Source organism: Acomys minous (genome assembly GCF_964271855.1).
Source record: "Acomys minous genome assembly, chromosome: 8".
In the NCBI taxonomy this organism is placed as follows: Eukaryota; Metazoa; Chordata; class Mammalia; order Rodentia; family Muridae; genus Acomys; species Acomys minous.
This window is the reverse complement of record NC_140489.1, coordinates 18,902,719-18,916,728: the sequence shown is the minus strand read 5'-3', so window position 1 is coordinate 18,916,728 and position 14,010 is coordinate 18,902,719. Positions and strand designations below refer to the sequence as shown.

Sequence of the window (14,010 nt, the reverse complement as noted above, 5' to 3'; positions counted from 1 at the left end):
GCCTCCTACACACACACACACACACACACACACACACACAGGAGCCTGATGAAATGGCTCTGGGTAAAGGTTCTTGCCATGTGGAGCCAAGCAACCTGAGTTTGGTCTTTGAAAAGCATGTTAGAGAATCTGACCTCTGAAAGTTGTCCTCTGACCCTTCACATGTGTGCCGTGACACATCTGTTCACACAAATGATAATATCATAGTTTAAAAGTGCTTGCTACCTCATATTGTTAAGTCAAATTTCCTGCTAACATGCATGTGGGTATCTGACGGTTCTCAATCTTTTTGGATTGTTTCCAGTGACAAGGAACTTTCATTAGGTTATCCTTCCTTTCTAAAAGTATTCTATTTATTATTGTATACATTTTATAACACAGCACACTCAGATAATCACAGCTCTTGGGGTGGGGGTGGGGGTAGAAAGAAGAGGATCAAGAGCCCAGGGCTATCCTTGGCTTCATATCCTGTTTGAGGCCAAGCCTGGGCTACAATAGACCTTATCGTCAAACGATATGCCATTAGATCACCAACCACCTTATAAACTGTAGGTTGTCACATTGTATTTCCTTCCAGAATCTTTTTTGGCCATATGGATTCAGAGATACAGTTTACATACTGAGGGCTGTCTTAGTTTCTTTCCTTTTTGCTGTAATAAAATGCCACGACAAAGGCAACTTAAGGGAAAGGGCTTATTTCAGTTGACAGTTCAGCAACAGAGAGCTGTGAATGCACGCTGGTGCTCAGCTTCATTTCTCCATTAACACAGTCCAAACTCCCAGCCCAAGGGAATGGTGCTGCCCACAGTGGGTGTGTCCTTCCAAATAATTAACATAAGACAGTCCCCAACAGGAATGCCAATTTCTCCCATGTGCTCCTAGAGCCTGTCAGGTTGACAGTTAACACCATGACCATCATAGAGTCTTCATGCAGTTTAAATATAATTAAGTATAATAGTCTTAGTACATACAATTACATATGCTATAATTTTCTATTTATGTCTTGTCTTGAGATATGATTCATATAGCCTACATGGTTATTACTGTAGTCACCACAGTATCTTACCACTACCTGGCTTTAGGGTATTTTCTTTTTTTCTTTTTTTCCAGTGCTCTCCAATGGAGAAAAACTCTTATCCCCTAACATCTGGACATTTTCATAACCCATCTGAAAAAGGCTGTAGGACTGGCAGACACTCCCTCGCCCCAGCACCCAGCAAATTCTAACCTACTTTCTGTCTCCTTGGCTCTGTCTATACAGGATATGTAAATGAGGTTCCATATTCATCATGAGCTAGACTCCTTTTCATCTTGCAGAGTGCAGGTTTCTCCACCTGCTTAAGTTATTTATTTTTAGGAGCTGGCTGTGTTGGTTTGCTAGAGTATAGCATCCTAATAAAGGCCATTTGGCACATGACCTTTCCACCAGGCCTCACTTGGTACTGGTTAGGAACTGGCTTGCCCTTCATGTCCCCTCATTGGTCCTATGGGGATCACTCTGGACATCTAATCCTGTTCCCATAGGGACAGATCTTGCTTTCTCACTCACACACCTTAAAAAAAAAGTTTACAGGTGTGGGGGGGGGCACGAATGTGAAGATGTGGGGACAATTTGCAGGAGTGGGTCCTCTCCTTCCCCGGTGTGGAGGATCTGAGGGTCAAAGGTTATCAGGTATTGCCAATACATGCCTACCCACTGAGCCTCCCACACCACTTTTTGTTTTTTGTTTAGCTTTTTTCACCATGAGAGGAACTGAGGCGCAGTGACACTTATCCTATGTTCTGCACGCAGACAAACAGGTCTCTATTTGTGGCCTGCCTTCTCCAGGGATATAGAACTTTTGGCAATTTGCCACTTCTGTGTTCTCGTGTGTCCTGCTGAGAAGTGGGAACACATTTTCCTCAGAGATGACTCGCTGAGTAAATGAAATAGATGATAGGATTTCCTAGCACAATAGCTAGCCCATGCAAAGTGCTTGAAAAGACTCCCATCTGGCCTTTAATCTCAGCCCTTGGGAGGCACGGCCAGCCTGGTCTACAAAGTGAGGCCGGGACAGCCAGGACTACACAGACGAACCTTGCCTTGAAAAACCAGGAAAAAAAAAAGGCTGGGCGGTGGTGGCGTACACCTTTAATCCCAGCCCTTGGGAGGTAGAGACAGGGAGTTCTCTTTGAGTTCAGGGCCAGCCTGATTTACATAGTGATTTACAGGACAGCCAAGGTGACACAAAGAAACCCTGTCTTGAAAAACCAGAAAAGAAAAGAAAGAAAGAAAAAAAAAATGTGTGATTGTATCACCATAGAAGAAACGAGACAGTTTGACAGGGGCTTTGGTTTGATGTAGCTCATGTTGGTTCCCAGGATACAACAGTAAAAGTGTCCAGAATTTAGTATTTGGAAACCTCCTTTGCCAAGCTTGTGGAGAGTGTTGCTGAGCTTCCACCATCAGGACAGGCCTGGGAACTTCCGGTGCATCTTCTCGGTGGGTCCATATGTAGCGTCTGCAGCATTCAGGCACGTGAGGGTTTGGTAATATCTGAGGACGACAGAGGCATCTTACGGAAGAGGTTGGTTCTCCGTTCTCTGTGAACACTCACTCAGATATTCCACCCCTGGGCAGAGACCAGCCTCTTCTGCTTCTCCTCTTCGGGGATTCCTGCAGTTCTCTCAGACACTGACTAATTCTTCAGAGATGCTCATAGCTCTGAGCCTGAAGCGCTTCTCTAGAGTGGCTGGATGAATCCCAGACTTCTCCAGCACCATGGGAAGTGAAGCCATCTGCTCGTGTCTCGCTGCCTGTCTTCTCTGCCAAAGTCTTGAATCTTCAGCTTAAAAAAAAAAAGAAAAAACACCCTTCAATAGTCGATCTTCGTATTACAAGTCAAGGTCAAACGCCCTGTGGAAGGGCCCAGAAGCAGGCGATGAGCCAAGAGCCGGCTGACTCACAGTGAGCTCTTCTGCTTTGATGGGAGGAAACCTGGCCTGGCCACAGCTGTTCAAACAAGGTAAATACATTAACTCAGCTTTCCAAACACTTCCAGGTCTTTGCAGTCAGCTTACCACCTGCAGCTGTGTGAGAACTCATCCTGGACTATCCGCGTCTGTTTCTTTTCTAGTGGAAGATCCAGCGGATTAAAGGGAAGAGAATGAGTGTGGTAGCTTGAGTGAGAACAGCCCCGTAGGCTCATATGTTTGATGAAACTATTTCAGAAGGATCAGGGGTGTGGCCTTGTTGGAGGAGGTGCATCACCAGAGACTGACCAGCCCCCATGCTATTCCCAGTTAGTCCTCTCTCTGCCTCGTGCTTGGATCAGAGATAAGATCCCAGCTCCATAGTCATGCCTGTCTGCTGCCATGCTACCCTCGAAAGTGACAGCACTGATTAAATGGCTTCTTTCTTTCTTTCTTTCTTTCTTTCTTTCTTTCTTCTTCTTCTTCTTCTTCTTCTTCTTCTTCTTCTTCTTTGGCTTTTTTTGGGGGGGTCTTTCTTTTTTTCTTTTTCTTTCTCTTTTTTCCTTTTTTTTGGAGACAGGGTTTCTCTGTGTAGCCTCGGCTATCCTGGACTTGCTTTATAGACCAGGCTAGCCTCAAACTAAGAGAGAGATCTACCTCCCCGAGTGCTGGGATTAAAGGTGTGCATTGTGCCCAGCTTTCGTTTTATTTTTTTGTTTTGCTGTTGTTGTTTTTGAGAAATGAGGAAGACTTTGAACTAAGTAACTTAAGTGGTTGAAAGTTGTAAGTGGGGCTTAATGGACTATTACAGTGCACTGGCTGGTTTCGTGTGTCAGCTTGACACAAGCTAGAGTCATCAGAGAGGAAGGAGCCACAGCTGAGGCAATGAAGCCATGAGATGCAGCTGTAGGGCATTTTCTTAATTAGTGATCAACCTGACAGGGCCCAGAGCATTGTGGGTCATGCCATTCCTGGGCTGGTGGTCCTGGCTTCTGTAAGGAAGTAGGCTAGGCAAGCTGGGGGAAGCAAGCCAATAAGCAGCACCTCTGCATCAGCTCCTGCTTCCAGGTTCCTGGCCTGTTTGAGTTCCTGTTCTGACTTCCTCCAGTGATGAACAGCAATGTGGAAGTGTAAGCTGAATAAACCCTTTCCTCCTCAATTTGCTTTTTGGTCATGGTGTTTCGTTGCAGCAATTAAAAAGCCTAGCTCTAAGGCACGAAGTGTTGACATGTAAGGGGCCTGCCTCTAGGTTGCTTAGCAACCTCTGATGTCATCATCTGCTGCCTTCCTCCATGTGTGTGCCAGATATAAAGGACCAATGGACCTCCCTCTCTCTCTCTCTCTCTCTCTCTCTCTCTCTCTCTCTCTCTCTCTCCCTCCCTCCCTCCCTCCCTCCCTCCCTCCGACCCCTCTCTCCCTCCCCCTCTCTCTCCCTCTGTCTCTCCCTCCCCCTCTTCCCTCCCTCTCTCCCCACTCCCCTCCCCTCCCCCTCCCCCCTCCTGTGTGTGTGTGTGTGTGTGTGTGTGTGTGTTTCTGTCTCTGTCTCTCTACCCACCCCCCATGGCCCACTCAGGCCCTATCTCTTCTCCCCTTCTCTGCTCAGGATTCTATAGTAAATCTCTCCATATCAGATGCGTGTTGCTCTATTTATTTTTAAATCCTACCAGGTAGTAAGAGCTTGGAAGACAGTAGTGCTGAAACCAGTGTGGCCTGTGGAGGACCAGCACAAGAGATTTCAGGGGGGAACAATATTAACAATTGGAACAGAGACCATTTCTGAGATAATTTGACAAAGAATGTGGCTGGTTTTTTATCCCTGTCCTAAGAATCTGCCTAAGGCTAAACTGAAAAGTTTTGGACTAATTTCTCTGGCAGAGGAGACTTCAAGGCAGTCTAGTATTGACTGTGCCACCTGGTCACTATCGATCACCCTTATACAATGGAAAAGAACAGGCAGAACAAAAAGAAATACAAAATGCAGTTTGAGGAGAAAAAAAAGCACTAGAGAATGTAACAGAGAAGGCAAGAAAGGTCCCATATATAATGAAATGGAATAAAGAGAATGGTGCTCTCAGGGCAAGACCCCACCCAGCTAAGCTTTCAACTTGTAAAAAGGAAATTCTGCTCCTAAAGCAAAGCAGAGCTTATTCCAAAAAGGAAACCATCAACAAATCGAAGCATATGCCAGATGCCATCTAAGCAAACAGCAGTAAGTGGACAGCATTCTGGCTTTAAAGTCATGAAGGATACAAGTAAAGCGGTTGTGCGATCTTTCTCCACAGTTAAGGGGAGCCACTGAGGCTGGGGTGTGGCAGGGGAGTCCCTGCCTGGAGGTCTAGGCCGGTGTGTCAAGCTGTGAAGGGGTAGCTGGGACTGCATTGGAGACAACAGGGCCATGGGATGTCGGCCAGGAAGAGCTGCAGACAGGGGGTGGAGGACTGGGCTGCAGTCAGCAAAGCTGAAAAGTAGAGCCACTGGTGAGTGGAGAAGGAGATCTAACTTTCACACAAACTCTGGTGCCCCATATTTGAACATGTCCCTTGGATGGAGATGCCTGGTGGCACTCAGAGGAAAGATAATAGGTCACCAAGGAGAGACTTGATACCCTATGAGCATATACAGGGGGAGGAGGCCCCCCTTAGACACAGACATAGGGGAGGGGAGGGGAGTAGGGGGGAAGTGGGAGGAAGGGAGGAATGGGAGGATACATGGGATGGGCTAACAACTGAGATGTAATATGAATAAATTAATAAAAAAAAAAAAAGAAAAGTAGAGCCATTCTAAGCTCCTTGATACCAGGCGTGGGGTCACAGGACTTAGAGCTTGCCCTGCTGGATTTTAGACTTGCTTTGACCCACAATTTCCTCACTATGCCCCTATTCCTCCTTTTTGGAATGGTAATGTGTATTCATCACCACTGTGTGCTGGGAGTGTATGGTTTGCTTTTTTTATTTTACAGGGGGTAACTGTGAAGAGATTGCTTTGAGTCTCAGAAGAGATTTGGCACTTTGGGCTTTTAAACACTCTTGATAGTGAAAGACTGGGGGGTTTGGGAAGGTTTAAAGGGTGTGGTCTTTTTGGAGGAGGTAACACTAGGGGTATGCTTTGAAGTTTCAAAAGCCCACAGCATTCCCAATTTATTCTCTGTGTCTGTGTCTGTGTCTGTGCCTGTGGTCTGTGTCTGTCTCTCTCTCTCTCTCTCTCTCTGCCTGATGATTGTGGATAAAAGGTAGTTCTTAGTTACTGCTCCAGAGCCATGCCTGCCTACCTGCTGCTAAGTTCCCTGTCACAATGGTCATGGCTTCTACTACCCTCTAGAGCTGTGCACCCTGATTAAATGCTTCCTTTTATATGTTGTCTTTTCTTTCTTTCTTTCTTTCTTTCTTTCTTTCTTTCTTTCTTTTTTTTTTTTTTGGTTCGTTTGGGTTTTTTGTTTTGTTTTGTTTTTTGTTTTTTGAGACAGGATTTCTCTTGTAATCCTGGCTATCCTGGACTCACTTTGTAGTCCAGGCTGGCCTTAGACTCACAGAGATCCCCCTGCCTCTGCCTCCGGAGTGCTGGGACCACAGGCGTGCGCCACCACGCCCGGCTTGTACATTGTCTTAGTCACGGTGCTTTGTCATGGAAACAGAACAGTGACTATGACAACGAGAGAAGTGTATTCTCATAATTTGCTCTCAGGTTTGATGTCTACAATGTGCAAATCTCTAAATTAGAGGATTTCAAAATCCTAGAAGGCACATCTCTGTTGTTAGAGGAGCTTTGCAGGCCTTAGACGCAAGCCAACTGAATGAGAAGTGAAGTCCTAATAAAAGCCACAACACATTTAAGATTGAATGAAAGAGGTCTACACATCAAAACCCAGAAACAAATAAAAAGTCAACAGACAATTCAAAGTGGCGAGAATCGGGATACCATTTTGTCAAACACTGAAAGTGGAATCATAATATTATCTAGCAATTCCTCTCCTGAGTAAATGCCCCAGAGAATTGAAAGTGGGGACTCCTGTACATATTTGCTCACCCACGTTCATGGGAATATTATTCAAAGTAGTCAGAACCCTATTTTTATGGACCCAAGTGTCCATTTATAGATGGAAGAAAAAACAAGTGGTGTATGTGTGGTGTGCGTGTATTGGGGGTGGGTATGTTTGTGTACACACACACTTGAAAGCAAAAGACATTCTGGCACATGATGTGACATGGATGAGTATTGAAAACATCATGATAAGTGAAATATGCCAATCACAGAAAGGCTGTATAATTCTACTTGTGTGACGTTCATGAATAGTCAAATTCATAGACACAGAAAAGAGAATATACACACACCACGCGCAGGGTGATGGGGAGTCACCGCTTCAATTTGGTCAGATGAACATCTGCGGATGGACGATGGTAATGCCCAGCGCTGAGAATATACACCTCTGCACCGTTTACTCCAAATAGTAAATACAGCTGGGCACGGTGCTGCACAACTGTAACCCCAGCACTCTGGGAGGCAAAGGCAGGCGGATCTCTGTGAGTTCGAGGCCAGCCTGGTCTACAGAATGAGGACAGCCAAGGTTACACAGAGAAACCTTGTCTCAAAAGAAAGGGAACTAAGCAAAACAAATAGTAAACTATATTCTTTGCTACTTTTGTTGTTGTTATTGTTGTTGATACAGAGTCTTACTTTGTAGCTCTGGCCTGTCTAGAACACTTATGGAGACCAGGCTGGCCCGGAATTCAAGAGATCTCCTGGAATTAAAAGCCTGTACCACCGGGCTTATCTCACAGGTTTTGGGTTTGTTTTGTTTTTTGTTTTGTTTTGTTTTTAGCAAGGAAGTAGGTCTAGGGTTGTACCTCACCGCTCGAGCTTTGTAGGGACAAGACCCCAGATTCAAGTCCAGCCCTGAAAAAGTCAAAGCAGTAGAACAAATATTACAGGGAGATAGAGTTACCCTGAGCTCATATACATTGCAGCTGATGTTTCTCCTCGGCATTATGAATCCACCTTTATTTTTGCACCATTCCATATTGTGTCCAGTTCATATTGTTTCCAGTTCATTTAACAAAGATTATTAGGCAAACCTTAGTCCATGCTACTAAAAAAAAAAAAAATAATAAAAATCAAAAGAAGGACATAACCACAAGCTAAACAGGAATTTAAAAAACACACACTCAACCATACTGATGTCACTCAGAAGGTAAAGGCACTTGCCTACAAGCCCAAAGGCCTGAGTTCGAATCCTAGCCCCTACACGGTAGAAGGAGAAAACTGACTCTTGAAAGTTGTCCTCTGACTTCCAAATATACGTTATGGCACACAAGACAAGAACCCATACCAGTATGCAAGCGCATACACACACTAACACACAGAGGAGCACAAGTGCACACAAAATAATAAATTCAACAAAACAACAACTCTCATAATACAGTATAAGAAAGTAGATGCTAGTAACTATGCACAGTATATAAACTCCAGAAAACTGACCCAAAAAGAAATAGAAATGTTAAAAACAAGTTGTTTGTGGTGGTTTGAATAAGAATTGCCCCCCCACCCCACCCCCCATAGGCTCATATATTTGAATGCTTAATAATTGGGGCATGGCACTACTTGGAAGAGATTAGGAGGTGTGGCCTTGTTGGAGGAAGCGTATCACTGGGGGCTGTGCTTTGAGGTTTAAAACGCCTAAGTCAGGCTCAGTGTCTTTCTCTTTCTGCTGCTGTGGATCCAGATGTAGAACTTCTCCAGCGCCATGTCTGCCTACGTGGCTGCCATGCTTCCTGCTGTGATGAAAATGGACTAAACCTCTGAAACTGTAAGCAACACAATTAAATGCTTCCTTCTGTAAGAGTTGACGTGGTCACGGTGTGTCTTCACAGCAGTGGAACATGGATGAAGGCTCTGTTCAGATTAAGCATAGATCGATTTGTTTTGGATGACAGTAGAACCTTGTCTCCCGCTGGAAGATGGGGTCTTCATCTCAGCCCTTTGGATTTGTTATAAGGAGGGATGGGTCCAGTCTCCAGCCTTAAAAAGTTAGATTTTTTCCCCACTTCTTTTTTTTTTTTTTTTTTGTTTATTGAGGCAGGGTTTTTCTATGCAGTCCTACCTGTCTTGGAGCTAACTTTTAGACCAGGCTAGCCTCGAACTTAGAGATCCACCTGCCTCTGCCTCCTAAGTACTGGGATTAAAGGCGTGCACCACCACTGCCAGGCATATTTTCCCACTTCCACCTTTGGAAGCATCTTTATGTTTCTCAGGATCGGGAAATATTTGATTTTAGAGTTATCAAGGCTGAGAAATGCAACTTCACATAAGTACGTAGTTCAAAAGAGAAGAAGGTTATGTAGGGTCATTCCAGAAGTTGTTGGAACCCTGTCCTAATCCTAAGACAAGAGTCATTTAGCGGTCTTTGTAATGGAAATCAAGTCAATGCCTCAAACAGCAATTAAAAAAAATTTTTTAAATCAAACATCCTCCCACAACCCAATCAAAAGATATACAAGTGTGCTATGTGCTGAGAAATGACAGTAGGAAAATAGTATATGTCTTTGTTTTTCATAATTAGGTCATTATGTTTCTATAAGAAAATTTTTGTGTATGGTAAAACACACTGAAATCATGACATGCAATAATCAGGACTCTAAGCTGAGGCACTTTGGGACGTGTTGGTTTAGTGTTACACGGCATAATGGCACACACAATGCAAACTGCACATGTGCTACGTTCAGATCAGAGCCAAGGCGGCAATGGAGTCCTGTGGTTTGCCCACGCTGAGCTCTGTCAGAAACACCTCAGATTTGTTATACCTTTACAAAATAGTTATTCATTTTTACCCAATGAGCTCTCTCAGTATCCCTCATCAAACATTTGCTTGTGAATTAATTTTTGGTGGTTGTGTGTTTAGAAATCTTTTTGTTGTTGCCATTTTTTCCCATCACTTCCACATTCTGTTCCACAAGCCACAATTTAAGTATCTGAGTTCTAGACTAACTCAGGAGTCCAGGCAGACCAGGTATGAATTCTTTACCCCCAAGGTCATGAGATTAAAAAACAACAGCAACAACAACAACAAAATATGCTCTACTAGGGCAACAACAACAACAACAAAAAGTTGCTCTAAGCTGCTAAACATACAGGGTCATCCTGTTTTGAGGTGATAGATGAAACTACCAAAATCAAAAATATTATTCTCCCATTTCTCTCATTGTTTTGGCTGCATCTAGACAGGGCTCAGAGCATAGCAGAATGTGTAAGTAATGGTCTGGAGAGATTACTCAGCAGTCAGGAGCACTTATTGCTTTTGCAAAGGACCAAGGTTCAGTTCCCAGCCCCTACATGGCAGCTTACAATCATTTGTAACTCCAGTTCCAGAGTGTCCAATGCCCTCTTCTGAAAGGATGAAAAAAACAAGCCCAGCTAGGTACAGTGGCACCTGTAATCCCAGCCTCTGGGAGGCAGAGGTGGCAGGCCGATTGCTGTGAGTTTGAGGCCAGCCTGGTCTACAAGGCGAGTCCAGGACAGCCTGGACTCAAAAAACCAGAAAAAAAGGCTAGAGAGATGGCTCAGTGGCTAAAAGCACTGTCTGTTCTTCCAAAGAACCTGGGTTCAATTCCCAGCACCTACATGGCAGCTTACAACTGTCTGTAACTCCAGTTCCAAGGGATCTGACACCCATATACCAATGCATATAAAGTTAAATAAATTAGAAGAAAAGAAAAGAAAAAACCAAGCCCATCCCTACAATAGATTGTCACTTAGCTCTGAAGAGGGACAATGTTATTATTAACAATACATGCAACCTTGAAAACACCACGCTAAGTTTAGAAAGCCAGACACACACAAAAAAAGGACAGGCTGCATGATTCTATTGCTGCAAAAGGTTCATAGGTAAATCCAGAGAGGTCCTAGAAGGCAGTGAGGGCACAGGAGGAGCTGTCCACGCAGGCCCTCTGAAGTCCAAGCAGCGAGGAGGCCTCTGAGCATCCAAGACAGACTATAGGCAGGAGGAGCCGGCTCCCCACTCCTGCCCTGATGCCGCCTACGCGTCGACAGCAGCTGCAGCAAGCACACAACGTGCAGCTCCACAGAAGGCCCGCAGACAGATGTGGGAAGGAAGGGGGCTTACATCAGTGAGGGGCTTGTTCAGTCGCTGGCTTTTGTCCCCTTTGGGACGGAGTCCCAGGAAGCAGATGAGGCTTGCTCCTTCTCCAAACCTACTCTCGGTGTCTCCAGAAAATGGCAGAGAACAAAGAAGAAAACTTAGCCAGTTTCCATGGAAACCATCCAAAATTTAAAAGACTGAGAGCTCAATATCCCACTTCCCTTCCCCTCCCCTCTCTCCTCCACTCTGCACTGTCAACATACAAATCCTATTGTGCTGCATTATTCTGATGAGACCTTGGCCTGGCTGCCGACAGGATTCAGGATTCGGGGCTTTTCTGTAGAACACTGAGCACTAGGAATTCATTTTACGGGTTTAGACTAAAGCATGAATCAACATTTGGAATGCAAAATACCTAAATCCTCTGTGCCACTGCAGAAAAAAAAAAAAGGCGAAAGCTTTTTGCTATATTAAAAAGAAAGAAAATATGGGGGTTGGGGGTGATGGAAGGCTCGGAGCCCGGTCTCATCTCTTGAGCTCAGCTGTCATTTCAGCCCCACCCTGTCCAAGTCTCCTGCTTTGAGGCTGCTGCAGGTGACTGGACTGGACGTTGTTTTTTTTTTACTGCTTCGGTAGGAGACCCAACCAGTCAGAGGGAGGGATTAGTAATGAGATGTTTGTTGGAGCTCTGCAAGGTGTGGCCTCTGCTGCTGTAGTCTAAAGTTTCAATATGTTCTTGTTTGTTTGGTTTTGTTTTTTTCAAGACAGGGTTTCCCTGTATAGCCTTGGCTGTCCTAGACTCGTTTTATAGACCAGGCTGGCCTTGAACTCACAGCAATCCACCTGCCTCTGCCTCCGGAGTTCTGGGATTAAAGGCATGCGCCACCACAACCACCGGGCTGAAGTTTCAATATGAACAGCATTACCCAACTACAAACCGGGGTTTGAGGAGGTGGGGTGGGGGACAAACGACAACAAACTGCACGTGAGCCAAACACATACTCTTCTTCTCTTATTGTTATTCCCCAAACTATCCTGTCTAACAATCATTTATATGGTATTCATCCTTGTTTTAAGGCATCTAGAGATGCTTCCCAGGCACATGCATGTTATTATGTAGGATGACTAACCAGTTTTCACAGGAGAATTGAGCACTGCGGATTTGAGTATCTGGGGGTGGGTGGAGGGAGGGAGTGTCCTGGAACCAGACTCCTGTAGGCACTAGAGACCGACTGTACTGCACGTGTCTGTTTGTGCTGTTCATTTCAGCACCTCCTTACCTTCCAAGTCCCTCCGTCTTCCCTGGGCATCTTACCTCATGTATTCACCCCGGCTATCCAGGTCTTTTCACCTCAGTGGTACTTGTACCCACTGGTTAGTCTCTGGCTTCATTCGGTAACGTCTTATTTATTTAGGTATTCACTCATTCGTTTATTTTTATTTTTTTGAGATAGGCTCACTAAGTACCCCTGGAAGAATGTGGCCTGGAACGCACTAATTAATCTCCCTGGTCTTGGACTCACAGAGATCTACCCAGCTCTGCCTCCTGAGTACCACCATACCTGGCCTGGACGTATTCTTATTTTATGGAACATTTCAACCAGGTAGCCATGCCAAAGGATGTCCATGCCAAGGACCTGGTCCTGGCTTGTTTCTAAAGAAAACAAAATAATCCTCATTTCCTCACTGAGTCTCTGCTTTATCCCTGTATGGACATTACCTTAAGCCTCAGAGATTTTTAGTGACTTTCTCAGGGTCATATGGCCCTGTACCCACTGTGTGTTCCCATATTTATTTCTCTTGATGATAGCTGGGTCTGAATGTTGTGGGGGTACGCATGTGCACTTGCCTTAAGCCCTGGAAGCCCAGGGTGGCACCAGTTACCTAGCTCGGCTGCTGTTCTCCATGAGGTACCAGGTAACTAGGGATCTTAAATAGCCCAAAGCAGGCCAGCCTTGTGTCCCTGGCCATGTCAAAACCCAGAGACCTCTTTGAAGTCTGTGACGCTCCAGATGAACAACATAAATTCATGGAAATGTTTCACAAGGGCGTTTTTCCTCTGCCGGTCTCCATTTCCGTGAAAAACACAGGCTCGGAGGTAAACAGTCTTCACTGTGAAAAGGGAGTGAATACCGACTTCCCTCCACGCACCCCCCCCCGACCCCTCCCGGCCCACAGCTCTCTTCCCTTTCCTCTTCTGTCCTTCCTGCACCATGCAGGGTCCCCAGAGGCCCAAGCTCCAAAGACGGATGATGGATGCCTCACAGAGACAAGCCACAGGGACATTTGGAGCCTCAAAAACGGCCATGTTTCTGCAGTTGATTGCCCCAGCTATTCTGGAGAAGTGGGGAAGGGGGTTTGCTGATGGAAAGGAGTGTTAACATGAAACCGAGGCTCCGTCTTACACTGAGAAAATAGTCCGTGGGCTTGAACGCTGCTTTTTTACTCCGGATCCTAGGATTTGCTCATAAACAACACGTTGCCAGCTCAATTTTCTGCTTCTTGAAACGAAACGCTTTGCAGGACAGATTTGCAAATTTCCCTCTGCAGCGAGCAAAGTCAGAGGAACTTCTGCTTGTCTGTGCTTTATGTTTCGTACTTGCAAAATGCTTCAAAATATATTTCATTTTCTGCCAGAGATCCACGCTCTTTCTAAGATCCTACTGGAAACACTTCTTTTGCGGGGGCGGGGGAGAGATTGGGAGGAGGTACAGCCTGGAGGAAGGCAGAGGTGAAGTGACTTATGCCTAGCGACCTGTGAGACTGAGCTTTTGGTAGATGGGGTACATTGGCCCTGCAGTTCATACCCAAGCCCTTGACACAGCCTCACAGCTGCAGGGATTGCCTGCCCTGCCGACCACGTGATCTGCTTTGACCAATAGGAACGGCATAAAAGTGTTGGGCCTCCTGATTCTTTGCTGCACAGACCGCAGGGATCAGAGCCGCGCTTACCACTTACCGGGTAGTAG

The 14,010-nt window shown here is 45.4% G+C and overlaps 1 long non-coding RNA gene across 1 annotated transcript; it reads left to right on the top strand.

The window, feature by feature from the left end:
• Positions 1 to 2,143: 2,143 nt before the first annotated feature.
• Positions 2,144 to 13,669, top strand: LOC311602800. The gene is made up of 3 exons (XR_014780852.1): positions 2,144 to 3,005; positions 8,669 to 8,752; positions 12,496 to 13,669. It is a non-coding gene; the product is annotated as an uncharacterized lncRNA (long non-coding RNA).
• Positions 13,670 to 14,010: the final 341 nt, after the last annotated feature.